Source organism: Pelobates fuscus, chromosome 2 (assembly GCF_036172605.1).
Source record: "Pelobates fuscus isolate aPelFus1 chromosome 2, aPelFus1.pri, whole genome shotgun sequence".
Taxonomy (NCBI): domain Eukaryota; kingdom Metazoa; phylum Chordata; class Amphibia; order Anura; family Pelobatidae; genus Pelobates; species Pelobates fuscus.
This window is the reverse complement of record NC_086318.1, coordinates 16,526,496-16,552,767: the sequence shown is the minus strand read 5'-3', so window position 1 is coordinate 16,552,767 and position 26,272 is coordinate 16,526,496. Positions and strand designations below refer to the sequence as shown.

General features: G+C 43.5%; 26 non-coding genes across 26 annotated transcripts; all 26 read right to left on the bottom strand.

The window, feature by feature from the left end:
- Positions 1 to 405: 405 nt before the first annotated feature.
- Positions 406 to 478, bottom strand: TRNAV-CAC (transfer RNA valine (anticodon CAC)). The gene has a single exon. It is a non-coding gene; the product is annotated as a tRNA-Val (tRNA).
- Positions 479 to 1,900: 1,422 nt separating this feature from the next.
- TRNAV-AAC (transfer RNA valine (anticodon AAC)) lies at positions 1,901 to 1,973 on the bottom strand. Its single transcript has one exon. It is a non-coding gene; the product is annotated as a tRNA-Val (tRNA).
- Positions 1,974 to 2,272: 299 nt separating this feature from the next.
- TRNAV-CAC (transfer RNA valine (anticodon CAC)) lies at positions 2,273 to 2,345 on the bottom strand. The gene has a single exon. It is a non-coding gene; the product is annotated as a tRNA-Val (tRNA).
- A 1,048-nt stretch (positions 2,346 to 3,393) lies between these two features.
- TRNAV-AAC (transfer RNA valine (anticodon AAC)) lies at positions 3,394 to 3,466 on the bottom strand. Its single transcript has one exon. It is a non-coding gene; the product is annotated as a tRNA-Val (tRNA).
- Positions 3,467 to 3,765: 299 nt separating this feature from the next.
- TRNAV-CAC (transfer RNA valine (anticodon CAC)) lies at positions 3,766 to 3,838 on the bottom strand. Its single transcript has one exon. It is a non-coding gene; the product is annotated as a tRNA-Val (tRNA).
- A 1,184-nt stretch (positions 3,839 to 5,022) lies between these two features.
- Positions 5,023 to 5,095, bottom strand: TRNAV-CAC (transfer RNA valine (anticodon CAC)). The gene has a single exon. It is a non-coding gene; the product is annotated as a tRNA-Val (tRNA).
- Positions 5,096 to 6,145: 1,050 nt separating this feature from the next.
- Positions 6,146 to 6,218, bottom strand: TRNAV-AAC (transfer RNA valine (anticodon AAC)). The gene has a single exon. It is a non-coding gene; the product is annotated as a tRNA-Val (tRNA).
- Positions 6,219 to 6,517: 299 nt separating this feature from the next.
- TRNAV-CAC (transfer RNA valine (anticodon CAC)) lies at positions 6,518 to 6,590 on the bottom strand. Its single transcript has one exon. It is a non-coding gene; the product is annotated as a tRNA-Val (tRNA).
- A 1,048-nt stretch (positions 6,591 to 7,638) lies between these two features.
- On the bottom strand, positions 7,639 to 7,711 carry TRNAV-AAC (transfer RNA valine (anticodon AAC)). Its single transcript has one exon. It is a non-coding gene; the product is annotated as a tRNA-Val (tRNA).
- A 299-nt stretch (positions 7,712 to 8,010) lies between these two features.
- On the bottom strand, positions 8,011 to 8,083 carry TRNAV-CAC (transfer RNA valine (anticodon CAC)). Its single transcript has one exon. It is a non-coding gene; the product is annotated as a tRNA-Val (tRNA).
- A 1,050-nt stretch (positions 8,084 to 9,133) lies between these two features.
- On the bottom strand, positions 9,134 to 9,206 carry TRNAV-AAC (transfer RNA valine (anticodon AAC)). Its single transcript has one exon. It is a non-coding gene; the product is annotated as a tRNA-Val (tRNA).
- Positions 9,207 to 10,762: 1,556 nt separating this feature from the next.
- On the bottom strand, positions 10,763 to 10,835 carry TRNAV-CAC (transfer RNA valine (anticodon CAC)). Its single transcript has one exon. It is a non-coding gene; the product is annotated as a tRNA-Val (tRNA).
- A 1,050-nt stretch (positions 10,836 to 11,885) lies between these two features.
- TRNAV-AAC (transfer RNA valine (anticodon AAC)) lies at positions 11,886 to 11,958 on the bottom strand. Its single transcript has one exon. It is a non-coding gene; the product is annotated as a tRNA-Val (tRNA).
- A 1,421-nt stretch (positions 11,959 to 13,379) lies between these two features.
- TRNAV-AAC (transfer RNA valine (anticodon AAC)) lies at positions 13,380 to 13,452 on the bottom strand. Its single transcript has one exon. It is a non-coding gene; the product is annotated as a tRNA-Val (tRNA).
- A 299-nt stretch (positions 13,453 to 13,751) lies between these two features.
- On the bottom strand, positions 13,752 to 13,824 carry TRNAV-CAC (transfer RNA valine (anticodon CAC)). The gene has a single exon. It is a non-coding gene; the product is annotated as a tRNA-Val (tRNA).
- A 1,422-nt stretch (positions 13,825 to 15,246) lies between these two features.
- Positions 15,247 to 15,319, bottom strand: TRNAV-CAC (transfer RNA valine (anticodon CAC)). Its single transcript has one exon. It is a non-coding gene; the product is annotated as a tRNA-Val (tRNA).
- A 1,050-nt stretch (positions 15,320 to 16,369) lies between these two features.
- On the bottom strand, positions 16,370 to 16,442 carry TRNAV-AAC (transfer RNA valine (anticodon AAC)). The gene has a single exon. It is a non-coding gene; the product is annotated as a tRNA-Val (tRNA).
- Positions 16,443 to 17,864: 1,422 nt separating this feature from the next.
- On the bottom strand, positions 17,865 to 17,937 carry TRNAV-AAC (transfer RNA valine (anticodon AAC)). Its single transcript has one exon. It is a non-coding gene; the product is annotated as a tRNA-Val (tRNA).
- A 299-nt stretch (positions 17,938 to 18,236) lies between these two features.
- On the bottom strand, positions 18,237 to 18,309 carry TRNAV-CAC (transfer RNA valine (anticodon CAC)). The gene has a single exon. It is a non-coding gene; the product is annotated as a tRNA-Val (tRNA).
- Positions 18,310 to 19,731: 1,422 nt separating this feature from the next.
- TRNAV-CAC (transfer RNA valine (anticodon CAC)) lies at positions 19,732 to 19,804 on the bottom strand. Its single transcript has one exon. It is a non-coding gene; the product is annotated as a tRNA-Val (tRNA).
- A 1,426-nt stretch (positions 19,805 to 21,230) lies between these two features.
- Positions 21,231 to 21,303, bottom strand: TRNAV-CAC (transfer RNA valine (anticodon CAC)). The gene has a single exon. It is a non-coding gene; the product is annotated as a tRNA-Val (tRNA).
- A 1,183-nt stretch (positions 21,304 to 22,486) lies between these two features.
- Positions 22,487 to 22,559, bottom strand: TRNAV-CAC (transfer RNA valine (anticodon CAC)). Its single transcript has one exon. It is a non-coding gene; the product is annotated as a tRNA-Val (tRNA).
- A 1,051-nt stretch (positions 22,560 to 23,610) lies between these two features.
- TRNAV-AAC (transfer RNA valine (anticodon AAC)) lies at positions 23,611 to 23,683 on the bottom strand. The gene has a single exon. It is a non-coding gene; the product is annotated as a tRNA-Val (tRNA).
- A 299-nt stretch (positions 23,684 to 23,982) lies between these two features.
- TRNAV-CAC (transfer RNA valine (anticodon CAC)) lies at positions 23,983 to 24,055 on the bottom strand. The gene has a single exon. It is a non-coding gene; the product is annotated as a tRNA-Val (tRNA).
- A 1,048-nt stretch (positions 24,056 to 25,103) lies between these two features.
- TRNAV-AAC (transfer RNA valine (anticodon AAC)) lies at positions 25,104 to 25,176 on the bottom strand. Its single transcript has one exon. It is a non-coding gene; the product is annotated as a tRNA-Val (tRNA).
- Positions 25,177 to 25,475: 299 nt separating this feature from the next.
- Positions 25,476 to 25,548, bottom strand: TRNAV-CAC (transfer RNA valine (anticodon CAC)). The gene has a single exon. It is a non-coding gene; the product is annotated as a tRNA-Val (tRNA).
- Between the last annotated feature and the right edge of the window lie 724 nt (positions 25,549 to 26,272).

Sequence of the window (26,272 nt, the reverse complement as noted above, 5' to 3'; positions counted from 1 at the left end):
GCCCCGTCAAATGTTCGGGAGTTCGAAGAACCATTGTCTAAAGTCCCAATGGCCACAAATAGGGTCTCTCAGCCAAAACAAATTAAAAGGGGCCATAGTCACAGAGCAAAAGGTTGGCAAATATTCCTCTCCAAAAACCAGTGGCGAGGTCACTTTCGCCACAACTCTATTCAGCAAGCTGATCGCTCATGTGAGTAAACATGATTTTCTTGCATTTTTAGTAGAAAATCCATCTCTGAAAGTACAGCGAGCATGAGTTTTGCTTTTGTCGACGGTGATTTTTGCACAAAACCCTTCTCCCATTGTAGGGAATATGACAAAAAGAACAGATGCACTTGAAATTTGCAAAGAGACTTCGAAAAGCCGCATTCTAACAAAAAGGAATCCAAAACAGAACAAAAGCAATGTTTCTGCTCGGTTTCGAACCGGGGACCTTTCGCGTGTGAGGCGAACGTGATAACCACTACACTACAGAAACTACAGCTGTGCAAATCCATGTTGAGACCGGAATAGCATGCGCCATGTGCAAGCACTGAATGCAAGACAGAAAATGCTGTCTTGCATTCGGTACTTGCACATGGCGCATGCTGATTTAATGAGTGCAATTCAGCTTTTTCTCAGACAACATTAGCTTCAAGTTTTTGGAAACCACTTTATTCAGCTAACAGATCGCTTACGTCTTGCCGAGTATACGTGATTTTTGGATTCATAGTCAAGCAGGTGCATTTCCAATTCAGAAGACTTCTAACGTCGGCAGATTTAGCAAATATTAAATAATGTTTCTGCCAGGTTTCGAACCTGGGACCTTTCGCGTGTGAGGTGAACATGATAACCACTACAGTACAGAAACTGCCACAATGCCAACTTTGTGCAGGAAAATTGTGGGAATGTGTTTGCTGCATACCCATCGTATTTAAAAAGTCCCCAGATTCAAATGCCTATTTCCTTCAACATACATAGAAGAAGAAAACAGTCTGTTGATGTGAAATTGTATTCTTGGCAAAAGTTTGATCTGTCCAGTCAATCATTTCCAAACCTACACACATACAGTAAACAATCCCTCCCCTCTGCCTGTGATATAATTAAGGCAGTTAATGCATTAACTTAATTATCCCCAGGCAGAAAAAAATAAAAAACGCACATTTTTCTAAAGTACCATAAGTGGCCCAAAAAACAACATATCCCCATAAATGTTACATCACCCGACAGCTCTGATCTGGGTGAGCGACATATCCGAAAATCACCCAGATCAGATCAGGGGTTCAGAAATTTCATAGAAGTCATAATTTTGCCCAGGCGAACCCGGGATTTCATGCCCAAAACAGTTCCATAGATTGGCGGCTAAGTGCCGCTGGAGGACCGACCTGGAACCGCGAGGTTTTCATGCCGAAAATAGCTCCAGGGCATTCGCGGCAAAGTCCCCTTGAAGTCTATTCGTGGTTTAAGTCAATGCGAACAAGATGCCCGCCACCGCGTGTTCCAATGTCGATTGGCGGCCCCGTCAAATGTTCGGGAGTTCGAAGAACCATTGTCTAAAGTCCCAATGGCCACAAATAGGGTCTCTCAGCCAAAACAAATTAAAAGGGGCCATAGTCACAGAGCAAAAGGTTGGCAAATATTCCTCTCCAAAAACCAGTGGCGAGGTCAGTTTTGCCACAACTCTATTCAGCAAGCTGATCGCTCATGTGAGTAAACATGATTTTCTTGCATTTTTAGTAGAAAATCCATCTCTGAAAGTACAGCGAGCATGAGTTTTGCTTTTGTCGACGGTGATTTTTGCACAAAACCCTTCTCCCATTGTAGGGAATATGACAAAATGAACAGATGCACTTGAAATTTGCAAAGAGACTTCGAAAAGCCGCATTCTAACAAAAAGGAATCCAAAACAGAACAAAAGCAATGTTTCTGCCCGGTTTCGAACCGGGGACCTTACGCGTGTTAGGCGAACGTGATAACCACTACACTACAGAAACTTCAGCTGTGCAGATCCATGTTGAGACCGGAATAGCATGCGCCATGTGCAAGCACTGAATGCAAGACAGAAAATGCTGTCTTGCATTCGGTACTTGCACATGGCGCATGCTGATTTAATGAGTGCAATTCAGCTTTTTCTCAGACAACATTAGCTTCAGGTTTTTGGAAACCACTTTATTCAGCTAACAGATCGCTTACGTCTTGCCGAGTATACGTGATTTTTGGATTCATAGTCAAGCAGGTGCATTTCCAATTCAGAAGACTTCTAACGTCGGCAGATTTAGCAAAAATTAAATAATGTTTCTGCCAGGTTTCGAACCTGGGACCTTTCGCGTGTGAGGCGAACGTGATAACCACTACACTACAGAAACTGCCACAATGCCGACTTTGCACAGGAAAATTGGGGGAATGTGTTTGCTGCATACCCATCGTATTTAAAAAGTCCCCAGAATCAAATGCCTATTTCCTTCAACATACATAGAAGAAGAAAACAGTCTGTTGATGTGAAATTGTATTCTTGGCAAAAGTTTGATCTGTCCAGTCAATCATTTCCAAACCTACACACATACAGCAAACAATCCCTCCCCTCTGCCTGTGATATAATTAAGGCAGTTAATGCATTAACTTAATTATCCCCAGGCAGAAAAAATAAAAAACGCACATTTTCTAAAGTACCATAAGTGGCCCAAAACACAACATATCCCCATGAATGTTACATCACCAGACAGCTCTGATCTGGGTGAGCGACATATCCGAAAATCACCCAGATCAGATCAGGGGTTCAGAAATTTCATAGAAGTCATAATTTTGCCCAGGCGAACCCGGGATTTCATGCCCAAAACAGTTCCATAGATTGGCGGCTAAGTGCCGCTGGAGGACCGACCGGGAACCGCGAGGTTTTCATGCCGAAAATAGCTCCAGGGCATTCGCGGCAAAGTCCCCTTGAAGTTTATTCGTGGTTTAAGTCAATGCGAACAAGATGGCCGCCACCGCGTGTTCCAATGTCGAATGGCGGCCACGTCGACTGTTCGGGAGTTCGAAGAACCATTGTCTAAAGTCCCAATGGCCACAAATAGGGTCTCTCAGCCAAAACAAATTAAAAGGGGCCATAGTCACAGAGCAAAAGGTTGGCAAATATTCCTCTCCAAAAACCAGTGGCGAGGTCACTTTCGCCACAACTCTATTCAGCAAGCTGATCGCTCATGTGAGTAAACATGATTTTCTTGCATTTTTAGTAGAGAATCCATCTCTGAAAATACGGCGAGCATGAGTTTTGCTTTTGTCGACGGTGATTTTTGCACAAAACCCTTCTCCCATTGTAGGGAATATGACAAAAAGAACAGATGCACTTGAAATTTGCAAAGAGACTTCGAAAAGCCGCATTCTAACAAAAAGGAATCCAAAACAGAACAAAAGCAATGTTTCTGCCCGGTTTCGAACCGGGTACCTTTCGCGTGTTAGGCGAACGTGATAACCACTACACTACAGAAACTACAGCTGTGCACATCCATGTTGAGACCGGAGTAGCATGCGCCATGTGCAAGCACTGAATGCAAGACAGAAAATGCTGTCTTGCATTCGGTACTTGCACATGGCGCATGCTGATTTAATGAGTGCAATTCAGCTTTTTCTCAGACAACATTAGCTTCAGGTTTTTGGAAACCACTTTATTCAGCTAACAGATCGCTTATGTCTTGCCGAGTATACGTGATTTTTGGATTCATAGTCAAGCAGGTGCATTTCCAATTCAGAAGACTTCTAACGTCGGCAGATTTAGCAAAAATTAAATAATGTTTCTGCCAGGTTTCGAACCTGGGACCTTTCGCGTGTGAGGCGAACGTGATAACCACTACACTACAGAAACTGCCACAATGCCGACTTTGCGCAGGAAAATTGTGGGAATGTGTTTGCTGCATACCCATCGTATTTAAAAAGTCCCCAGATTCAAATGCCTATTTCCTTCAACATACATAGAAGAAGAAAACAGTCTGTTGATGTGAAATTGTATTCTTGGCAAAAGTTTGATCTGTCCAGTCAATCATTTCCAAACCTACACACATACAGCTAACAATCCCTCCCCTCTGCCTGTGATATAATTAAGGCAGTTAATGCATTAACTTAATTATCCCCAGGCAGTAAAAAATAAAAAACGCACATTTTTCTAAAGTACCATAAGTGGCCCAAAACACAACATATCCCCATAAATGTTACATCACCCGACAGCTCTGATCTGGGTGAGCGACATATCCGAAAATCACCCAGATCAGATCAGGGGTTCAGAAATTTCATAGAAGTCATAATTTTGCCCAGGCGAACCCGGGATTTCATGCCCAAAACAGTTCCATAGATTGGCGGCTAAGTGCCGCTGGAGGACCGACCTGGAACCGCGAGGTTTTCATGCCGAAAATAGCTCCAGGGCATTCGCGGCAAAGTCCCCTTGAAGTCTATTCGCGGTTTAAGTCAATGCGAACAAGATGTCCGCCACCGCGTGTTCCAATGTCGAATGGCGGCCACGTCGACTGTTCGGGAGTTCGAAGAACCATTGTCTAAAGTCCCAATGGCCACAAATAGGGTCTCTCAGCCAAAACAAATTAAAAGGGGCCATAGTCACAGAGCAAAAGGTTGGCAAATATTCCTCTCCAAAAACCAGTGGCGAGGTCAGTTTCGCCACAACTCTATTCAGCAAGCTGATCGCTCATGTGAGTAAACATGATTTTCTTGCATTTTTAGTAGAAAATCCATCTCTGAAAGTACAGCGAGCATGAGTTTTGCTTTTGTCAACGGTGATTTTTGCACAAAACCCTTCTCTCATTGTAGGGAATATGACAAAAGAACAGATGCACTTGAAATTTGCAAAGAGACTTCGAAAAACCGCATTCTAACAAAAAGGAATCCAAAACGGAACGAAAGCAATGTTTCTGCCCGGTTTCAGCTAACAGATCGCTTACGTCTTGCCGAGTATACGTGATTTTTGGATTCATAGTCAAGCAGGTGCATTTCCAATTCAGAAGACTTCTAACGTCGGCAGATTTAGCAAATATTAAATAATGTTTCTGCCAGGTTTCGAACCTGGGACCTTTCGCGTGTGAGGCGAACATGATAACCACTACACTACAGAAACTGCCACAATGCCAACTTTGTGCAGGAAAATTGTGGGAATGTGTTTGCTGCATACCCATCGTATTTAAAAAGTCCCCAGATTCAAATGCCTATTTCCTTCAACATACATAGAAGAAGAAAACAGTCTGTTGATGTGAAATTGTATTCTTGGCAAAAGTTTGATCTGTCCAGTCAATCATTTCCAAACCTACACACATACAGCAAACAATCCCTCCCCTCTGCCTGTGATATAATTAAGGCAGTTAATGCATTAACTTAATTATCCCCAGGCAGAAAAAAAAAAAAACCGCACAGTTTTCTAAAGTACCATAAGTGGCCGAAAACACAACATATCCCCATAAATGTTACATCACCCGACAGCTCTGATCTGGGTGAGCGACATATCCGAAAATCACCCAGATCAGATCAGGGGTTCAGAAATTTCATAGAAGTCATAATTTTGCCCAGGCGAACCCGGGATTTCATGCCCAAAACAGTTCCATAGATTGGCGGCTAAGTGCCGCTGGAGGACCGACCTGGAACCGCGAGGTTTTCATGCCGAAAATAGCTCCAGGGCATTCGCGGCAAAGTCCCCTTGAAGTCTATTCGTGGTTTAAGTCAATACGAACAAGATGGCCGCCACCGCGTGTTCCAATGTCGAATGGCGGCCCCGTCAAATGTTCGGGAGTTCGAAGAACCATTGTCTAAAGTCCCAATGGCCACAAATAGGGTCTCTCAGCCAAAACAAATTAAAAGGGGCCATAGTCACAGAGCAAAAGGTTGGCAAATATTCCTCTCCAAAAACCAGTGGCGAGGTCACTTTCGCCACAACTCTATTCAGCAAGCTGATCGCTCATGTGAGTAAACATGATTTTCTTGCATTTTTAGTAGAAAATCCATCTCTGAAAGTACAGCGAGCATGAGTTTTGCTTTTATCGACGGTGATTTTTGCACAAAACCCTTCTCCCATTGTAGGGAATATGACAAAAAGAACAGATGCACTTGAAATTTGCAAAGAGACTTCGAAAAGCCGCATTCTAACAAAAAGGAATCCAAAACAGAACAAAAGCAATGTTTCTGCCCGGTTTCGAACCGGGGACCTTACGCGTGTTAGGCGAACGTGATAACCACTACACTACAGAAACTTCAGCTGTGCAGATCCATGTTGAGACCGGAATAGCATGCGCCATGTGCAAGCACTGAATGCAAGACAGAAAATGCTGTCTTGCATTCGGTACTTGCACATGGCGCATGCTGATTTAATGAGTGCAATTCAGCTTTTTCTCAGACAACATTAGCTTCAGGTTTTTGGAAACCACTTTATTCAGCTAACAGATCGCTTACGTCTTGCCGAGTATACGTGATTTTTGGATTCATAGTCAAGCAGGTGCATTTCCAATTCAGAAGACTTCTAACGTCGGCAGATTTAGCAAAAATTAAATAATGTTTCTGCCAGGTTTCGAACCTGGGACCTTTCGCGTGTGAGGCGAACGTGATAACCACTACACTACAGAAACTGCCACAATGCCGACTTTGCACAGGAAAATTGGGGGAATGTGTTTGCTGCATACCCATCGTATTTAAAAAGTCCCCAGAATCAAATGCCTATTTCCTTCAACATACATAGAAGAAGAAAACAGTCTGTTGATGTGAAATTGTATTCTTGGCAAAAGTTTGATCTGTCCAGTCAATCATTTCCAAACCTACACACATACAGCAAACAATCCCTCCCCTCTGCCTGTGATATAATTAAGGCAGTTAATGCATTAACTTAATTATCCCCAGGCAGAAAAAATAAAAAACGCACATTTTCTAAAGTACCATAAGTGGCCCAAAACACAACATATCCCCATGAATGTTACATCACCAGACAGCTCTGATCTGGGTGAGCGACATATCCGAAAATCACCCAGATCAGATCAGGGGTTCAGAAATTTCATAGAAGTCATAATTTTGCCTAGGCGAACCCGGGATTTCATGCCCAAAACAGTTCCATAGATTGGCGGCTAAGTGCCGCTGGAGGACCGACCGGGAACCGCGAGGTTTTCATGCCGAAAATAGCTCCAGGGCATTCGCGGCAAAGTCCCCTTGAAGTTTATTCGTGGTTTAAGTCAATGCGAACAAGATGGCCGCCACCGCGTATTCCAATGTCGAATGGCGGCCACGTCGACTGTTCGGGAGTTCGAAGAACCATTGTCTAAAGTCCCAATGGCCACAAATAGGGTCTCTCAGCCAAAACAAATTAAAAGGGGCCATAGTCACAGAGCAAAAGGTTGGCAAATATTCCTCTCCAAAAACCAGTGGCGAGGTCACTTTCGCCACAACTCTATTCAGCAAGCTGATCGCTCATGTGAGTAAACATGATTTTCTTGCATTTTTAGTAGAGAATCCATCTCTGAAAATACGGCGAGCATGAGTTTTGCTTTTGTCGACGGTGATTTTTGAACAAAACCCTTCTCCCATTGTAGGGAATATGACAAAAAGAACAGATGCACTTGAAATTTGCAAAGAGACTTCGAAAAGCCGCATTCTAACAAAAAGGAATCCAAAACAGAACAAAAGCAATGTTTCTGCCCGGTTTCGAACCGGGGACCTTTCGCGTGTTAGGCGAACGTGATAACCACTACACTACAGAAACTACAGCTGTGCACATCCATGTTGAGACCGGAGTAGCATGCGCCATGTGCAAGCACTGAATGCAAGACAGAAAATGCTGTCTTGCATTCGGTACTTGCACATGGCGCATGCTGATTTAATGAGTGCAATTCAGCTTTTTCTCAGACAACATTAGCTTCAGGTTTTTGGAAACCACTTTATTCAGCTAACAGATCGCTTATGTCTTGCCGAGTATACGTGATTTTTGGATTCATAGTCAAGCAGGTGCATTTCCAATTCAGAAGACTTCTAACGTCGGCAGATTTAGCAAAAATTAAATAATGTTTCTGCCAGGTTTCGAACCTGGGACCTTTCGCGTGTGAGGCGAACGTGATAACCACTACACTACAGAAACTGCCACAATGCCGACTTTGCGCAGGAAAATTGGGGGAATGTGTTTGCTGCATACCCATCGTATTTAAAAAGTCCCCAGATTCAAATGCCTATTTCCTTCAACATACATAGAAGAAGAAAACAGTCTGTTGATGTGAAATTGTATTCTTGGCAAAAGTTTGATCTGTCCAGTCAATCATTTCCAAACCTACACACATACAGCTAACAATCCCTCCCCTCTGCCTGTGATATAATTAAGGCAGTTAATGCATTAACTTAATTATCCCCAGGCAGTAAAAAATAAAAAACGCACATTTTTCTAAAGTACCATAAGTGGCCCAAAACACAACATATCCCCATAAATGTTACATCACCCGACAGCTCTGATCTGGGTGAGCGACATATCCGAAAATCACCCAGATCAGATCAGGGGTTCAGAAATTTCATAGAAGTCATAATTTTGCCCAGGCGAACCCGGGATTTCATGCACAAAACAGTTCCATAGATTGGCGGCTAAGTGCCGCTGGAGGACCGACCGGGAACCGCAAGGTTTTCATGCCGAAAATAGCTCCAGGGCATTCGCGGCAAAGTCCCCTTGAAGTTTATTCGTGGTTTAAGTCAATGCGAACAAGATGGCCGCCACCGCGTGTTCCAATGTCGAATGGCGGCCACGTCGACTGTTCGGGAGTTCGAAGAACCATTGTCTAAAGTCCCAATGGCCACAAATAGGGTCTCTCAGCCAAAACAAATTAAAAGGGGCCATAGTCACAGAGCAAAAGGTTGGCAAATATTCCTCTCCAAAAACCAGTGGCGAGGTCACTTTCGCCACAACTCTATTCAGCAAGCTGATCGCTCATGTGAGTAAACATGATTTTCTTGCATTTTTAGTAGAGAATCCATCTCTGAAAATACAACGAGCATGAGTTTTGCTTTTGTCGACGGTGATTTTTGCACAAAACCCTTCTCCCATTGTAGGGAATATGACAAAAAGAACAGATGCACTTGAAATTTGCAAAGAGACTTCGAAAAGCCGCATTCTAACAAAAAGGAATCCAAAACAGAACAAAAGCAATGTTTCTGCCCGGTTTCGAACCGGGGACCTTTCGCGTGTTAGGCAAACGTGATAACCACTACACTACAGAAACTACAGCTGTGCACATCCATGTTGAGACCGGAGTAGCATGCGCCATGTGCAAGCACTGAATGCAAGACAGAAAATGCTGTCTTGCATTCGGTACTTGCACATGGCGCATGCTGATTTAATGAGTGCAATTCAGCTTTTTCTCAGACAACATTAGCTTCAGGTTTTTGGAAACCACTTTATTCAGCTAACAGATCGCTTACGTCTTGCCGAGTATACGTGATTTTTGGATTCATAGTCAAGCAGGTGCATTTCCAATTCAGAAGACTTGTAACGTCAGCAGATTTAGCAAAAATTAAATAATGTTTCTGCCAGGTTTCGAACCTGGGACCTTTCGCGTGTGAGGCGAACATGATAACCACTACACTACATAAACTGCCACAATGCCGACTTTGCGCAGGAAAATTGGGGGAATGTGTTTGCTGCATACCCATCGTATTTAAAAAGTCCCCAGATTCAAATGCCTATTTCCTTCAACATACATAGAAGAAGAAAACAGTCTGTTGATGTGAAATTGTATTCTTGGCAAAAGTTTGATCTGTCCAGTCAATCATTTCCAAACCTACACACATACAGTAAACAATCCCTCCCCTCTGCCTGTGATATAATTAAGGCAGTTAATGCATTAACTTAATTATCCCCAGGCAGAAAAAAAATAAAAAACGCACATTTTTCTAAAGTACCATAAGTGGCCCAAAACACAACATATCCACATAAATGTTACGTCACCCGACAGCTCTGGTCTGGGTAAGCGACATATCCGAAAATCACCCAGATCAGATCAGGGGTTCAGAAATTTCATAGAAGTCATAATTTTGCCCAGGCGAACCCGGGATTTCATGCCCAAAACAGTTCCATAGATTGGCGGCTAAGTGCCGCTGGAGGACCAACCGGGAACCACGAGGTTTTCATGCCGAAAATAGCTCCAGGGCATTCGCGGCAAAGTCCCCTTGAAGTCTATTCGTGGTTTAAGTCAATGCGAACAAGATGGCCGCCACCGCGTGTTCCAATGTCGAATGGCGGCCACGTCGACTTTTCGGGAGTTCGAAGAACCATTGTCTAAAGTCCCAATGGCCACAAATAGGGTCTCTCAGCCAAAACAAATTAAAAGGGGCCATAGTCACAGAGCAAAAGGTTGGCAAATATTCCTCTCCAAAAACCAGTGGCGAGGTCAGTTTCGCCACAACTCTATTCAGCAAGCTGATCGCTCATGTGAGTAAACATGATTTTCTTGCATTTTTAGTAGAAATCCATCTCTGAAAGTACAGCGAGCATGAGTTTTGCTTTTGTCAACGGTGATTTTTGCACAAAACCCTTCTCTCATTGTAGGGAATATGACAAAAGAACAAATGCACTTGAAATTTGCAAAGAGACTTCGAAAAACCGCATTCTAACAAAAAGGAATCCAAAACGGAACGAAAGCAATGTTTCTGCCCGGTTTCAGCTAACAGATCGCTTACGTCTTGCCGAGTATACGTGATTTTTGGATTCATAGTCAAGCAGGTGCATTTCCAATTCAGAAGACTTCTAACGTCGGCAGATTTAGCAAATATTAAATAATGTTTCTGCCAGGTTTCGAACCTGGGACCTTTCGCGTGTGAGGCGAACATGATAACCACTACAGTACAGAAACTGCCGCAATGCCAACTTTGCGCAGGAAAATTGTGGGAATGTGTTTGCTGCATACCCATCGTATTTAAAAAGTCCCCAGATTCAAATGCCTATTTCCTTCAACATACATAGAAGAAGAAAACAGTCTGTTGATGTGAAATTGTATTCTTGGCAAAAGTTTGATCTGTCCAGTCAATCATTTCCAAACCTACACACATACAGTAAACAATCCCTCCCCTCTGCCTGTGATATAATTAAGGCAGTTAATGCATTAACTTAATTATCCCCAGGCAGAAAAAAATAAAAAACGCACATTTTTCTAAAGTACCATAAGTGGCCCAAAACACAACATATCCACATAAATGTTACATCACCCGACAGTTCTGATCTAAGTGAGCGACATATCCGAAAATCACGCAGATCAGATCAGGGGTTCAGAAATTTCATAGAAGTCATCATTTTGCCCAGGCGAACCCGGGATTTCATGCCCAAAACAGTTCCATAGATTGGCGGGTAAGTGCCGCTGGAGGACCAACCGGGAACCACGAGGTTTTCATGCCGAAAATAGCTCCAGGGCATTCGCGGCAAAGTCCCCTTGAAGTCTATTCGTGGTTTAAGTCAATGCGAACAAGATGGCCGCCACCGCGTGTTCCAATGTCGAATGGCGGCCACGTCGACTGTTCGGGAGTTCGAAGAACCATTGTCTAAAGTCCCAATGGCCACAAATAGGGTCTCTCAGCCAAAACAAATTAAAAGGGGCCATAGTCACAGAGCAAAAGGTTGGCAAATATTCCTCTCAAAAAAGCAGTGGCGAGGTCACTTTCGCCACAACTCTATTATGCAAGCTGATCGCTCATGTGAGTAAACATGATTTTCTTGCATTTTTAGTAGAAAATCCATCTCTGAAAGTACAGCGAGCATGAGTTTTGCTTTTGTCGACGGTGATTTTTGCACAAAACCCTTCTCCCATTGTAGGGAATATGACAAAAAGAACAGATGCACTTGAAATTTGCAAAGAGACTTCGAAAAGCCGCATTCTAACAAAAAGAAATCCAAAACAGAACAAAAGCAATGTTTCTGCCCGGTTTCGAACCGGGGACCTTTCGCGTGTTAGGCGAACGTGATAACCACTACACTACAGAAACTACAGCTGTGCACATCCATGTTGAGACCGGAGTAGCATGCGCCATGTGCAAGCACTGAATGCAAGACAGAAAATGCTGTCTTGCATTCGGTACTTGCACATGGCGCATGCTGATTTAATGAGTGCAATTCAGCTTTTTCTCAGACAACATTAGCTTCAGGTTTTTGGAAACCACTTTATTCAGCTAACAGATCGCTTACGTCTTGCCGAGTATACGTGATTTTTGGATTCATAGTCAAGCAGGTGCATTTCCAATTCAGAAGACTTCTAACGCCAGCAGATTTAGCAAAAATTACATAATGTTTCTGCCAGGTTTCAACCTGGGACCTTTCGCGTGTGAGGCGAACGTGATAACCACTACACTACAGAAACTGCCACAATGCTGACTTTGCGCAGGAAGATTGGGGGAATGTGTTTGCTGCATACCCATCGTATTTAAAAAGTCCCCAGATTCAAATGCCTATTTCCTTCAACATACATAGAAGAAGAAAACAGTCTGTTGATGTGAAATTGTATTCTTGGCAAAAGTTTGATCTGTCCAGTCAATCATTTCCAAACCTACACACATACAGTAAACAATCCCTCCCCTCTGCCTGTGATATAATTAAGGCAGTTAATGCATTAACTTAATTATCCCCAGGCAGAAAAAAATAAAAAACGCACATTTTTCTAAAGTACCATAAGTGGCCCAAAACACAACATATCCACATAAATGTTACATCACCCGACAGCTCTGATCTGGGTGAGCGACATATCCGAAAATCACCCAGATCAGATCAGGGGTTCAGAAATTTCATAGAAGTCATAATTTTGCCCAGGCGAACCCGGGATTTCATGCCCAAAACAGTTCCATAGATTGGCGGCTAAGTGCCGCTGGAGGACCGACCTGGAACCGTGAGGTTTTCATGCCGAAAATAGCTCCAGGGCATTCGCGGCAAAGTCCCCTTGAAGTCTATTCGTGGTTTAAGTCAATGCGAACAAGATGGCCGCCACCGCGTGTTCCAATGTCGAATGGCGGCCACGTCGACTGTTCGGGAGTTCGAAGAACCATTGTCTAAAGTCCCAATGGCCACAAATAGGGTCTCTCAGCCAAAACAAATTAAAAGGGGCCATAGTCACAGAGCAAAAGGTTGGCAAATATTCCTCTCCAAAAACCAGTGGCGAGGTCACTTTCGCCACAACTCTATTCAGCAAGCTGATCGCTCATGTGAGTAAACATGATTTTCTTGCATTTTTAGTAGAAAATCCATCTCTGAAAGTACAGCGAGCATGAGTTTTGCTTTTGTCGACGGTGATTTTTGCACAAAACCCTTCTCCCATTGTAGGGAATATGACAAAAAGAACAAATGCACTTGAAATTTGCAAGGAGACTTCGAAAAGCCGCATTCTAACAAAAAGGAATCCAAAACGGAACAAAAGCAATGTTTCTGCCCAGTTTCGAACCGGGGACCTTTCGCGTGTTAGGCGAACATGATAACCACTACACTACAGAAACTACAGCTGTGCCAATCCCTGTTGAGACCGGAGTAGCATGCGCCATGTGCAAGCACTGAATGCAAGACAGAAAATGCTGTCTTGCATTCGGTACTTGCACATGGCGCATGCTGATTTAATGAGTGCAATTTAGCTTTTTCTCAGACAACATTAGCTTCAGGTTTTTGGAAACCACTTTATTCAGCTAACAGATCGCTTACGTCTTGCCGAGTATACGTGATTTTTGGATTCATAGTCAAGCAGGTGCATTTCCAATTCAGAAGACTTCTAACGTCAGCAGATTTAGCAAAAATTAAATAATGTTTCTGCCAGGTTTTGAACCTGGGACCTTTCGCGTGTGAGGCGAACGTGATAACCACTACACTACAGAAACTGCCACAATGCCAACTTTGCGCAGGAAAATTGGGGGAATGTGTTTGCTGCATACCCATCGTATTTAAAAAGTCCCCAGATTCAAATGCCTATTTCCTTCAACATACATAGAAGAAGAAAACAGTCTGTTGATGTGAAATTGTATTCTTGGCAAAAGTTTGATCTGTCCAGTCAATCATTTCCAAACCTACACACATACAGCAAACAATCCCTCCCCTCTGCCTGTGATATAATTAAGGCAGTTAATGCATTAACTTAATTATCCCCAGGCAGAAAAAAATAAAAAACGCACATTTTTCTAAAGTACCATAAGTGGCCCAAAACACAACATATCCCCATAAATGTTACATCACCCGACAGCTCTGATCTGGGTGAGCGACATATCCGAAAATCACCCAGATCAGATCAGGGGTTCAGAAATTTCATAGAAGTCATAATTTTGCCCAGGCGAACCCAGGATTTCATGCCCAAAACAGTTCCATAGATTGGCGGCTAAGTGCCGCTGGAGGACCGACCTGGAACCGCCAGGTTTTCATGCCGAAAATAGCTCCAGGGCATTCGCGGCAAAGTCCCCTTGAAGTCTATTCGTGGTTTAAGTCAATGCGAACAAGAGGGCCGCCACCGCGTGTTCCAATGTCGAATGGCGGCCACGTCGACTGTTCGGGAGTTCGAAGAACCATTGCCTAAAGTTCCAATGGCCACAAATAGGGTCTCTCAGCCAAAACAAATTAAAAGGGGCCATAGTCACAGAGCAAAAGGTTGGCAAATATTCCTCTCCAAAAACCAGTGGCGAGGTCACTTTCGTCACAACTCTATTCAGCAAGCTGATCGCTCATGTGAGTAAACATGATTTTCTTGCATTTTTAGTAGAAAATCCATCTCTGAAAGTACAGCGAGCATGAGTTTTGCTTTTGTCGACGGTGATTTTTGCACAAAACCCTTCTCCCATTGTAGGGAATATGACAAAAAGAACAGATGCACTTGAAATTTGCAAAGAGACTTCGAAAAGCCGCATTCTAACAAAAAGGAATCCAAAACTGAACGAAAGCAATGTTTCTGCCTGGTTTCGAAACGGGGACCTTTCGCGTGTTAGGTGAACATGATAACCACTACACTACAGAAACTACAGCTGTGCACATCCCTGCTGAGACCGGAGTAGCATGCGCCATGTGCAAGCACTGAATGCAAGACAGAAAATGCTGTCTTGCATTCGGTACTTGCACATGGCGCATGCTGATTTAATGAGTGCAATTCAGCTTTTTCTCAGACAACATTAGCTTCAGGTTTTTGGAAACCACTTTATTCAGCTAACAGATCGCTTACGTCTTGCCGAGTATACGTGATTTTTGGATTCATAGTCAAGCAGGTGCATTTCCAATTCAGAAGACTTCTAACGTCAGCAGATTGAGCAAAAATTAAATAATGTTTCTGCCAGGTTTCGAACCTGGGACCTTTCGCGTGTGAGGCGAAAGTGATAACCACTACACTACAGAAACTGCCACAATGCCGACTTTGCGCAGGAAAATTGGGGGAATGTGTTTGCTGCATACCCATCGTATTTAAAAAGTCCCCAGATTCAAATGCCTATTTCCTTCAACATACATAGAAGAAGAAAACAGTCTGTTGATGTGAAATTGGATTCTTGGCAAAAGTTTGATCTGTCCAGTCAATCATTTCCATACCTACACACATACAGCAAACAATCCCTCCCCTCTGCCTGTGATATAATTAAGGCAGTTAATGCATTAACTTAATTATCCCCAGGCAGAAAAAAATAAAAAACGCACATTTTTCTAAAGTAACATAAGTGGCCCAAAACACAACATATCCCCATAAATGTTACATCTCCCGACAGCTCTGATCTGGGTGAGCGACATATCCGAAAATCACCCAGATCAGATCAGGGGTTCAGAAATTTCATAGAAGTCATAATTTTGCCCAGGCGAACCCGGGATTTCATGCCCAAAACAGTTCCATAGATTGGCGGCTAAGTGCCGCTGGAGGACCGACCTGGAACCGCGAGGTTTTCATGCCGAAAATAGCTCCAGGGCATTCGCGGCAAAGTCCCCTTGAAGTCTATTCGTGGTTTAAGTCAATGAGAACAAGATGGCTGCCACCGCGTGTTCCAATGTCGAATGGCGGCCACGTCGACTGTTCGGGAGTTCGAAGAACCATTGTCTAAAGTCCCAATGGCCACAAATAGGGTCTCTCAGCCAAAACAAATTAAAAGGGGCCATAGTCACAGAGCAAAAGGTTGGCAAATATTCCTCTCCAAAAACCAGTGGCGAGGTCACTTTCGTCACAACTCTATTCAGCAAGCTGATCGCTCATGTGAGTAAACATGATTTTCTTGCATTTTTAGTAGAAAATCCATCTCTGAAAGTACAGCGAGCATGAGTTTTGCTTTTGTCGACGGTGATTTTTGCACAAAACCCTTCTCCCATTGTAGGGAATATGACAAAAAGAACAGATGCACTTGAAATTTGCAAGGAGACTTCGAAAAGCCGCATTCTAACAAAAAGGAATCCAAAACGTAACAAAAGCAATGTTTCTGCCCGGTTTCGAACCGGGGACCTTTCGCGTGTTAGGCGAACGTGATAACCACTACACTACAGAAACTACAGCTGTGCAGATCCATGTTGAGACCGGAATAGCATGCGCCATGTGCAAGCACTGAATGCAAGACAGAAAATGCTGTCTTGCATTCGGTACTTGCACATGGCGCATGCTGATTTAATGAGTGCAATTCAGCTTTTTCTCAGACAACATTAGCTTCAGGTTTTTGGAAACCACTTTATTCAGCTAACAGATCGCTTACGTCTTGCCGAGTATACGTGATTTTTGGATTCATAGTCAAGCAGGTGCATTTCCAATTCAGAAGACTTCTAACGTCGGCAGATTTAGCAAAAATTAAATAATGTTTCTGCCAGGTTTCGAACCTGGGACCTTTCGCGTGTGAGGCGAACGTGATAACCACTACACTAAATAAACTGCCACAATGCCGACTTTGCGCAGGAAAATTGGGGGAATGTGTTTGCTGCATACCCATCGTATTTAAAAAGTCCCCAGATTCAAATGCCTATTTCCTTCAACATACATAGAAGAAGAAAACAGTCTGTTGATGTGAAATTGTATTCTTGGCAAAAGTTTGATCTGTCCAGTCAATCATTTCCAAACCTACACACATACAGCAAACAATCCCTCCCCTCTGCCTGTGATATAATTAAGGCAGTTAATGCATTAACTTAATTATCCCCAGGCAGTAAAAAATAAAAAACGCACATTTTTCTAAAGTACCATAAGTGGCCCAAAACACAACATATCCCCATAAATGTTACATCACCCGACAGCTCTGATCTGGGTGAGCGACATATCCGAAAATCACCCGGATCAGATCAGGGGTTCAGAAATTTCATAGAAGTCATAATTTTGCCCAGGCGAACCCGGGATTTCATGCCCAAAACAGTTCCATAGATTGGCGGCTAAGTGCCGCTGGAGGACCGACCTGGAACCGCGAGGTTTTCATGCCGAAAATAGCTCCAGGGCATTCGCGGCAAAGTCCCCTTGAAGTCTATTCGGGGTTTAAGTCAATGCGAACAAGATGGCCGCCACCGCGTGTTCCATTGTCGAATGGCGGCCACGTCGACTGTTCGGGAGTTCGAAGAACCATTGTCTAAAGTCCCAATGGCCACAAATAGGGTCTCTCAGCCAAAACAAATTAAATGGGGCCATAGTCACAGAGCAAAAGGTTGGCAAATATTCCTCTCCAAAAACCAGTGGCGAGGTCACTTTCGCCACAACTCTATTCAGCAAGCTGATCGCTCATGTGAGTAAACATGATTTTCTTGCATTTTTTGTAGAAAATCCATCTCTGAAAGTACAGCAAGCATGAGTTTTGCTTTTGTCGACGGTGATTTTTGCACAAAACCCTTCTCCCATTGTAGGGAATATGACAAAAGGAACAGATGCACTTGAAATTTGCAAAGAGACTTCGAAAAGCCGCATTCTAACAAAAAGGAATCCAAAACGGAACAAAAGCAATGTTTCTGCCCAGTTTCGAACCGGGGACCTTTCGCGTGTTAGGCGAACATGATAACCACTACACTACAGAAACTACAGCTGTGCAGATCCCTGTTGAGACCGGAGTAGCATGCGCCATGTGCAAGCACTGAATGCAAGACAGAAAATGCTGTCTTGCATTCGGTACTTGCACATGGCGCATGCTGATTTAATGAGTGCAATTTAGCTTTTTCTCAGACAACATTAGCTTCAGGTTTTTGGAAACCACTTTATTCAGCTAACAGATCGCTTACGTCTTGCCGAGTATACGTGATTTTTGGATTCATAGTCAAGCAGGTGCATTTCCAATTCAGAAGACTTCTAACGTCAGCAGATTTAGCAAAAATTAAATAATGTTTCTGCCAGGTTTTGAACCTGGGACCTTTCGCGTGTGAGGCGAACGTGATAACCACTACACTACAGAAACTGCCACAATGCCAACTTTGCGCAGGAAAATTGGGGGAATGTGTTTGCTGCATACCCATCGTATTTAAAAAGTCCCCAGATTCAAATGCCTATTTCCTTCAACATACATAGAAGAAGAAAACAGTCTGTTGATGTGAAATTGTATTCTTGGCAAAAGTTTGATCTGTCCAGTCAATCATTTCCAAACCTACACACATACAGCAAACAATCCCTCCCCTCTGCCTGTGATATAATTAAGGCAGTTAATGCATTAACTTAATTATCCCCAGGCAGAAAAAAATAAAAACCGCACATTTTTCTAAAGTACCATAAGTGGCCCAAAACACAACATATCCCCATAAATGTTACATCACCCGACAGCTCTGATCTGGGTGAGCGACATATCCGAAAATCACCCAGATCAGATCAGGGGTTCAGAAATTTCATAGAAGTCATAATTTTGCCCAGGCGAACCCAGGATTTCATGCCCAAAACAGTTCCATAGATTGGCGGCTAAGTGCCGCTGGAGGACCGACCTGGAACCGCCAGGTTTTCATGCCGAAAATAGCTCCAGGGCATTCGCGGCAAAGTCCCCTTGAAGTCTATTCGTGGTTTAAGTCAATGCGAACAAGAGGGCCGCCACCGCGTGTTCCAATGTCGAATGGCGGCCACGTCGACTGTTCGGGAGTTCGAAGAACCATTGCCTAAAGTTCCAATGGCCACAAATAGGGTCTCTCAGCCAAAACAAATTAAAAGGGGCCATAGTCACAGAGCAAAAGGTTGGCAAATATTCCTCTCCAAAAACCAGTGGCGAGGTCACTTTCGTCACAACTCTATTCAGCAAGCTGATCGCTCATGTGAGTAAACATGATTTTCTTGCATTTTTAGTAGAAAATCCATCTCTGAAAGTACAGCGAGCATGAGTTTTGCTTTTGTCGACGGTGATTTTTGCACAAAACCCTTCTCCCATTGTAGGGAATATGACAAAAAGAACAGATGCACTTGAAATTTGCAAAGAGACTTCGAAAAGCCGCATTCTAACAAAAAGGAATCCAAAACTGAACGAAAGCAATGTTTCTGCCTGGTTTCGAAACGGGGACCTTTCGCGTGTTAGGTGAACATGATAACCACTACACTACAGAAACTACAGCTGTGCACAGCCCTGCTGAGACCGGAGTAGCATGCGCCATGTGCAAGCACTGAATGCAAGACAGAAAATGCTGTCTTGCATTCGGTACTTGCACATGGCGCATGCTGATTTAATGAGTGCAATTCAGCTTTTTCTCAGACAACATTAGCTTCAGGTTTTTGGAAACCACTTTATTCAGCTAACAGATCGCTTACGTCTTGCCGAGTATACGTGATTTTTGGATTCATAGTCAAGCAGGTGCATTTCCAATTCAGAAGACTTCTAACGTCAGCAGATTGAGCAAAAATTAAATAATGTTTCTGCCAGGTTTCGAACCTGGGACCTTTCGCGTGTGAGGCGAAAGTGATAACCACTACACTACAGAAACTGCCACAATGCCGACTTTGCGCAGGAAAATTGGGGGAATGTGTTTGCTGCATACCCATCGTATTTAAAAAGTCCCCAGATTCAAATGCCTATTTCCTTCAACATACATAGAAGAAGAAAACAGTCTGTTGATGTGAAATTGGATTCTTGGCAAAAGTTTGATCTGTCCAGTCAATCATTTCCATACCTACACACATACAGCAAACAATCCCTCCCCTCTGCCTGTGATATAATTAAGGCAGTTAATGCATTAACTTAATTATCCCCAGGCAGAAAAAAATAAAAAACGCACATTTTTCTAAAGTAACATAAGTGGCCCAAAACACAACATATCCCCATAAATGTTACATCACCCGACAGCTCTGATCTGGGTGAGCGACATATCCGAAAATCACCCAGATCAGATCAGGGGTTCAGAAATTTCATAGAAGTCATAATTTTGCCCAGGCGAACCCGGGATTTCATGCCCAAAACAGTTCCATAGATTGGCGGCTAAGTGCCGCTGGAGGACCGACCTGGAACCGCGAGGTTTTCATGCCGAAAATAGCTCCAGGGCATTCGCGGCAAAGTCCCCTTGAAGTCTATTCGTGGTTTAAGTCAATGAGAACAAGATGGCTGCCACCGCGTGTTCCAATGTCGAATGGCGGCCACGTCGACTGTTCGGGAGTTCGAAGAACCATTGTCTAAAGTCCCAATGGCCACAAATAGGGTCTCTCAGCCAAAACAAATTAAAAGGGGCCATAGTCACAGAGCAAAAGGTTGGCAAATATTCCTCTCCAAAAACCAGTGGCGAGGTCACTTTCGCCACAACTCTATTCAGCAAGCTGATCGCTCATGTGAGTAAACATGATTTTCTTGCATTTTTAGTAGAAAATCCATCTCTGAAAGTACAGCGAGCATGAGTTTTGCTTTTGTCGACGGTGATTTTTGCACAAAACCCTTCTCCCATTGTAGGGAATATGACAAAAAGAACAGATGCACTTGAAATTTGCAAAGAGACTTCGAAAAGCCGCATTCTAACAAAAAGGAATCCAAAACAGGTTTCGAACAAAAAGGAATCTTGCTCGGTTTCGAACCGGGGACCTTTCGCGTGTGAGGCGAACGTGATAACCACTACACTACAGAAACTACAGCTGTGCAAACCCATGTTGAGACCGGAATAGCATGCGCCATGTGCAAGCACTGAATGCAAGACAGAAAATGCTGTCTTGCATTCGGTACTTGCACATGGCGCATGCTGATTTAATGAGTGCAATTCAGCTTTTTCTCAGACAACATTAGCTTCAGGTTTTTGGAAACCACTTTATTCAGCTAACAGATCGCTTACGTCTTGCCGAGTATACGTGATTTTTGGATTCATAGTCAAGCAGGTGCATTTCCAATTCAGAAGACTTCTAACGTCGGCAGATTTAGCAAAAATTAAATAATGTTTCTGCCAGGTTTCGAACCTGGGACCTTTCACGTGTGAGGCGAACGTGATAACCACTACACTACAGAAACTGCCACAATGCCGACTTTGCACAGGAAAATTGGGGGAATGTGTTTGCTGCATACCCATCGTATTTAAAAAGTCCCCAGATTCAAATGCCTATTTCCTTCAACATACATAGAAGAAGAAAACAGTCTGTTGATGTGAAATTGTATTCTTGGCAAAAGTTTGATCTGTCCAGTCAATCATTTCCAAACCTACACACATACAGCAAACAATCCCTCCCCTCTGCCTGTGATATAATTAAGGCAGTTAATGCATTAACTTAATTATCCCCAGGCAGAAAAAATAAAAAACGCAAATTTTTCTAAAGTACCATAAGTGGCCCAAAACACAACATATCCCCATAAATGTTACATCACCCGACAGCTCTGATCTGGGTGAGCGACATATCCGAAAATCACCCAGATCAGATCAGGGGTTCAGAAATTTCATAGAAGTCATCATTTTGCCCAGGCGAACCCGGGATTTCATGCCCAAAACAGTTCCATAGATTGGCGGCTAAGTGCCGCTGGAGGACCGACCTGGAACCGCGAGGTTTTCATGCCGAAAATAGCTCCAGGGCATTCGCGGCAAAGTCCCCTTGAAGTCTATTCGTGGTTTAAGTCAATGCGAACAAGATGTCCGCCACCGCGTGTTCCAATGTCGAATGGCGGCCACGTCGACTGTTCGGGAGTTCGAAGAACCATTGTCTAAAGTCCCAATGGCCACAAATAGGGTCTCTCAGCCAAAACAAATTAAAAGGGGCCATAGTCACAGAGCAAAAGGTTGGCAAATATTCCTCTCCAAAAACCAGTGGCGAGGTCAGTTTCGCCACAACTCTATTCAGCAAGCTGATCGCTCATGTGAGTAAACATGATTTTCTTGCATTTTTAGTAGAAAATCCATCTCTGAAAGTACAGCGAGCATGAGTTTTGCTTTTGTCAACGGTGATTTTTGCACAAAACCCTTCTCTCATTTTAGGGAATATGACAAAAGAACAGATGCACTTGAAATTTGCAAAGAGACTTCGAAAAACCGCATTCTAACAAAAAGGAATCCAAAACGGAACGAAAGCAATGTTTCTGCCCGGTTTCAGCTAACAGATCGCTTACGTCTTGCCGAGTATACGTGATTTTTGGATTCATAGTCAAGCAGGTGCATTTCCAATTCAGAAGACTTCTAACGTCGGCAGATTTAGCAAATATTAAATAATGTTTCTGCCAGGTTTCGAACCTGGGACCTTTCGCGTGTGAGGCGAACATGATAACCACTACACTACAGAAACTGCCACAATGCCAACTTTGTGCAGGAAAATTGTGGGAATGTGTTTGCTGCATACCCATCGTATTTAAAAAGTCCCCAGATTCAAATGCCTATTTCCTTCAACATACATAGAAGAAGAAAACAGTCTGTTGATGTGAAATTGTATTCTTGGCAAAAGTTTGATCTGTCCAGTCAATCATTTCCAAACCTACACACATACAGCAAACAATCCCTCCCCTCTGCCTGTGATATAATTAAGGCAGTTAATGCATTAACTTAATTATCCCCAGGCAGAAAAAAATAAAAAAACGCACAGTTTTCTAAAGTACCATAAGTGGCCGAAAACACAACATATCCCCATAAATGTTACATCACCCGACAGCTCTGATCTGGGTGAGCGACATATCCGAAAATCACCCAGATCAGATCAGGGGTTCAGAAATTTCATAGAAGTCATAATTTTGCCCAGGCGAACCCGGGATTTCATGCCCAAAACAGTTCCATAGATTGGCGGCTAAGTGCCGCTGGAGGACCGACCTGGAACCGCGAGGTTTTCATGGCGAAAATAGCTCCAGGGCATTCGCGGCAAAGTCCCCTTGAAGTCTATTCGTGGTTTAAGTCAATACGAACAAGATGGCCGCCACCGCGTGTTCCAATGTCGAATGGCGGCCCCGTCAAATGTTCGGGAGTTCGAAGAACCATTGTCTAAAGTCCCAATGGCCACAAATAGGGTCTCTCAGCCAAAACAAATTAAAAGGGGCCATAGTCACAGAGCAAAAGGTTGGCAAATATTCCTCTCCAAAAACCAGTGGCGAGGTCACTTTCGCCACAACTCTATTCAGCAAGCTGATCGCTCATGTGAGTAAACATGATTTTCTTGCATTTTTAGTAGAAAATCCATCTCTGAAAGTACAGCGAGCATGAGTTTTGCTTTTGTCGACGGTGATTTTTGCACAAAACCCTTCTCCCATTGTAGGGAATATGACAAAAAGAACAGATGCACTTGAAATTTGCAAAGAGACTTCGAAAAGCCGCATTCTAACAAAAAGGAATCCAAAACAGAACAAAAGCAATGTTTCTGCCCGGTTTCGAACCGGGGACCTTACGCGTGTTAGGCGAACGTGATAACCACTACACTACAGAAACTTCAGCTGTGCAGACCCATGTTGAGACCGGAATAGCATGCGCCATGTGCAAGCACTGAATGCAAGACAGAAAATGCTGTCTTGCATTCGGTACTTGCACATGGCGCATGCTGATTTAATGAGTGCAATTCAGCTTTTTCTCAGACAACATTAGCTTCAGGTTTTTGGAAACCACTTTATTCAGCTAACAGATCGCTTACGTCTTGCCGAGTATACGTGATTTTTGGATTCATAGTCAAGCAGGTGCATTTCCAATTCAGAAGACTTCTAACGTCGGCAGATTTAGCAAAAATTAAATAATGTTTCTGCCAGGTTTCGAACCTGGGACCTTTCGCGTGTGAGGCGAACGTGATAACCACTACACTACAGAAACTGCCACAATGCCGACTTTGCACAGGAAAATTGGGGGAATGTGTTTGCTGCATACCCATCGTATTTAAAAAGTCCCCAGATTCAAATGCCTATTTCCTTCAACATACATAGAAGAAGAAAACAGTCTGTTGATGTGAAATTGTATTCTTGGCAAAAGTTTGATCTGTCCAGTCAATCATTTCCAAACCTACACACATACAGCAAACAATCCCTCCCCTCTGCCTGTGATATAATTAAGGCAGTTAATGCATTAACTTAATTATCCCCAGGCAGAAAAAATTAAAAACGCACATTTTCTAAAGTACCATAAGTGGCCCAAAACACAACATATCCCCATGAATGTTACATCACCAGACAGCTCTGATCTGGGTGAGCGACATATCCGAAAATCACCCAGATCAGATCAGGGGTTCAGAAATTTCATAGAAGTCATAATTTTGCCCAGGCGAACCCGGGATTTCATGCACAAAACAGTTCCATAGATTGGCGGCTAAGTGCCGCTGGAGGACCGACCGGGAACCGCGAGGTTTTCATGCCGAAAATAGCTCCAGGGCATTCGCGGCAAAGTCCCCTTGAAGTTTATTCGTGGTTTAAGTCAATGCGAACAAGATGGCCGCCACCGCGTGTTCCAATGTCGAATGGCGGCCACGTCGACTGTTCGGGAGTTCGAAGAACCATTGTCTAAAGTCCCAATGGCCACAAATAGGGTCTCTCAGCCAAAACAAATTAAAAGGGGCCATAGTCACAGAGCAAAAGGTTGGCAAATATTCCTCTCCAAAAACCAGTGGCGAGGTCACTTTATCCACAACTCTATTCAGCAAGCTGATCGCTCATGTGAGTAAACATGATTTTCTTGCATTTTTAGTAGAGAATCCATCTCTGAAAATACGGCGAGCATGAGTTTTGCTTTTGTCGACGGTGATTTTTGCACAAAACCCTTCTCCCATTGTAGGGAATATGACAAAAAGAACAGATGCACTTGAAATTTGCAAAGAGACTTCGAAAAGCCGCATTCTAACAAAAAGGAATCCAAAACAGAACAAAAGCAATGTTTCTGCCCGGTTTCGAACCGGGGACCTTTCGCGTGTTAGGCGAACGTGATAACTACTACACTACAGAAACTACAGCTGTGCACATCCATGTTGAGACCGGAGTAGCATGCGCCATGTGCAAGCACTGAATGCAAGACAGAAAATGCTGTCTTGCATTCGGTACTTGCACATGGCGCATGCTGATTTAATGAGTGCAATTCAGCTTTTTCTCAGACAACATTAGCTTCTGGTTTTTGGAAACCACTTTATTCAGCTAACAGATCGCTTACGTCTTGCCGAGTATACGTGATTTTTGGATTCATAGTCAAGCAGGTGCATTTCCAATTCAGAAGACTTCTAACGTCGGCAGATTTAGCAAAAATTAAATAATGTTTCTGCCAGGTTTCGAACCTGGGACCTTTCGCGTGTGAGGCGAACGTGATAACCACTACACTACAGAAACTGCCACAATGCTGACTTTGCGCAGGAAAATTGGGGGAATGTGTTTGCTGCACACCCATCGTATTTAAAAAGTCCCCAGATTCAAATGCCTATTTCCTTCAACATGCATAGAAGAAGAAAACAGTCTGTTGATGTGAAATTGTATTCTTGGCAAAAGTTTGATCTGTCCAGTCAATCATTTCCAAACCTACACACATACAGCAAACAATCCCTCCCCTCTGCCTGTGATATAATTAAGGCAGTTAATGCATTAACTTAATTATCCCCAGGCAGAAAAAATAAAAAACGCACATTTTTCTAAAGTACCATAAGTGGCCCAAAACACAACATATCCCCATGAATGTTACATCACCAGACAGCTCTGATCTGGGTGAGCGACATATCCGAAAATCACCCGGATCAGATCAGGGGTTAAGAAATTTCATAGAAGTCATAATTTTGCCCAGGCGAACCCGGGATTTCATGCCCAAAACAGTTCCATAGAATGGCGGCTAAGTGCCGCTGGAGGACTGACCTGGAACCGCAAGGTTTTCATGCCGAAAATAGCTCCAGGGCATTCGCGGCAAAGTCCCCTTGAAGTCTATTCGTGGTTTAAGTCAATGCGAACAAGATGGCCGCCACCGCGTGTTCCAATGTCGAATGGCGGCCACGTCGACTGTTCGGGAGTTCGAAGAACCATTGTCTAAAGTCCCAATGGCCACAAATAGGGTCTCTCAGCCAAAACA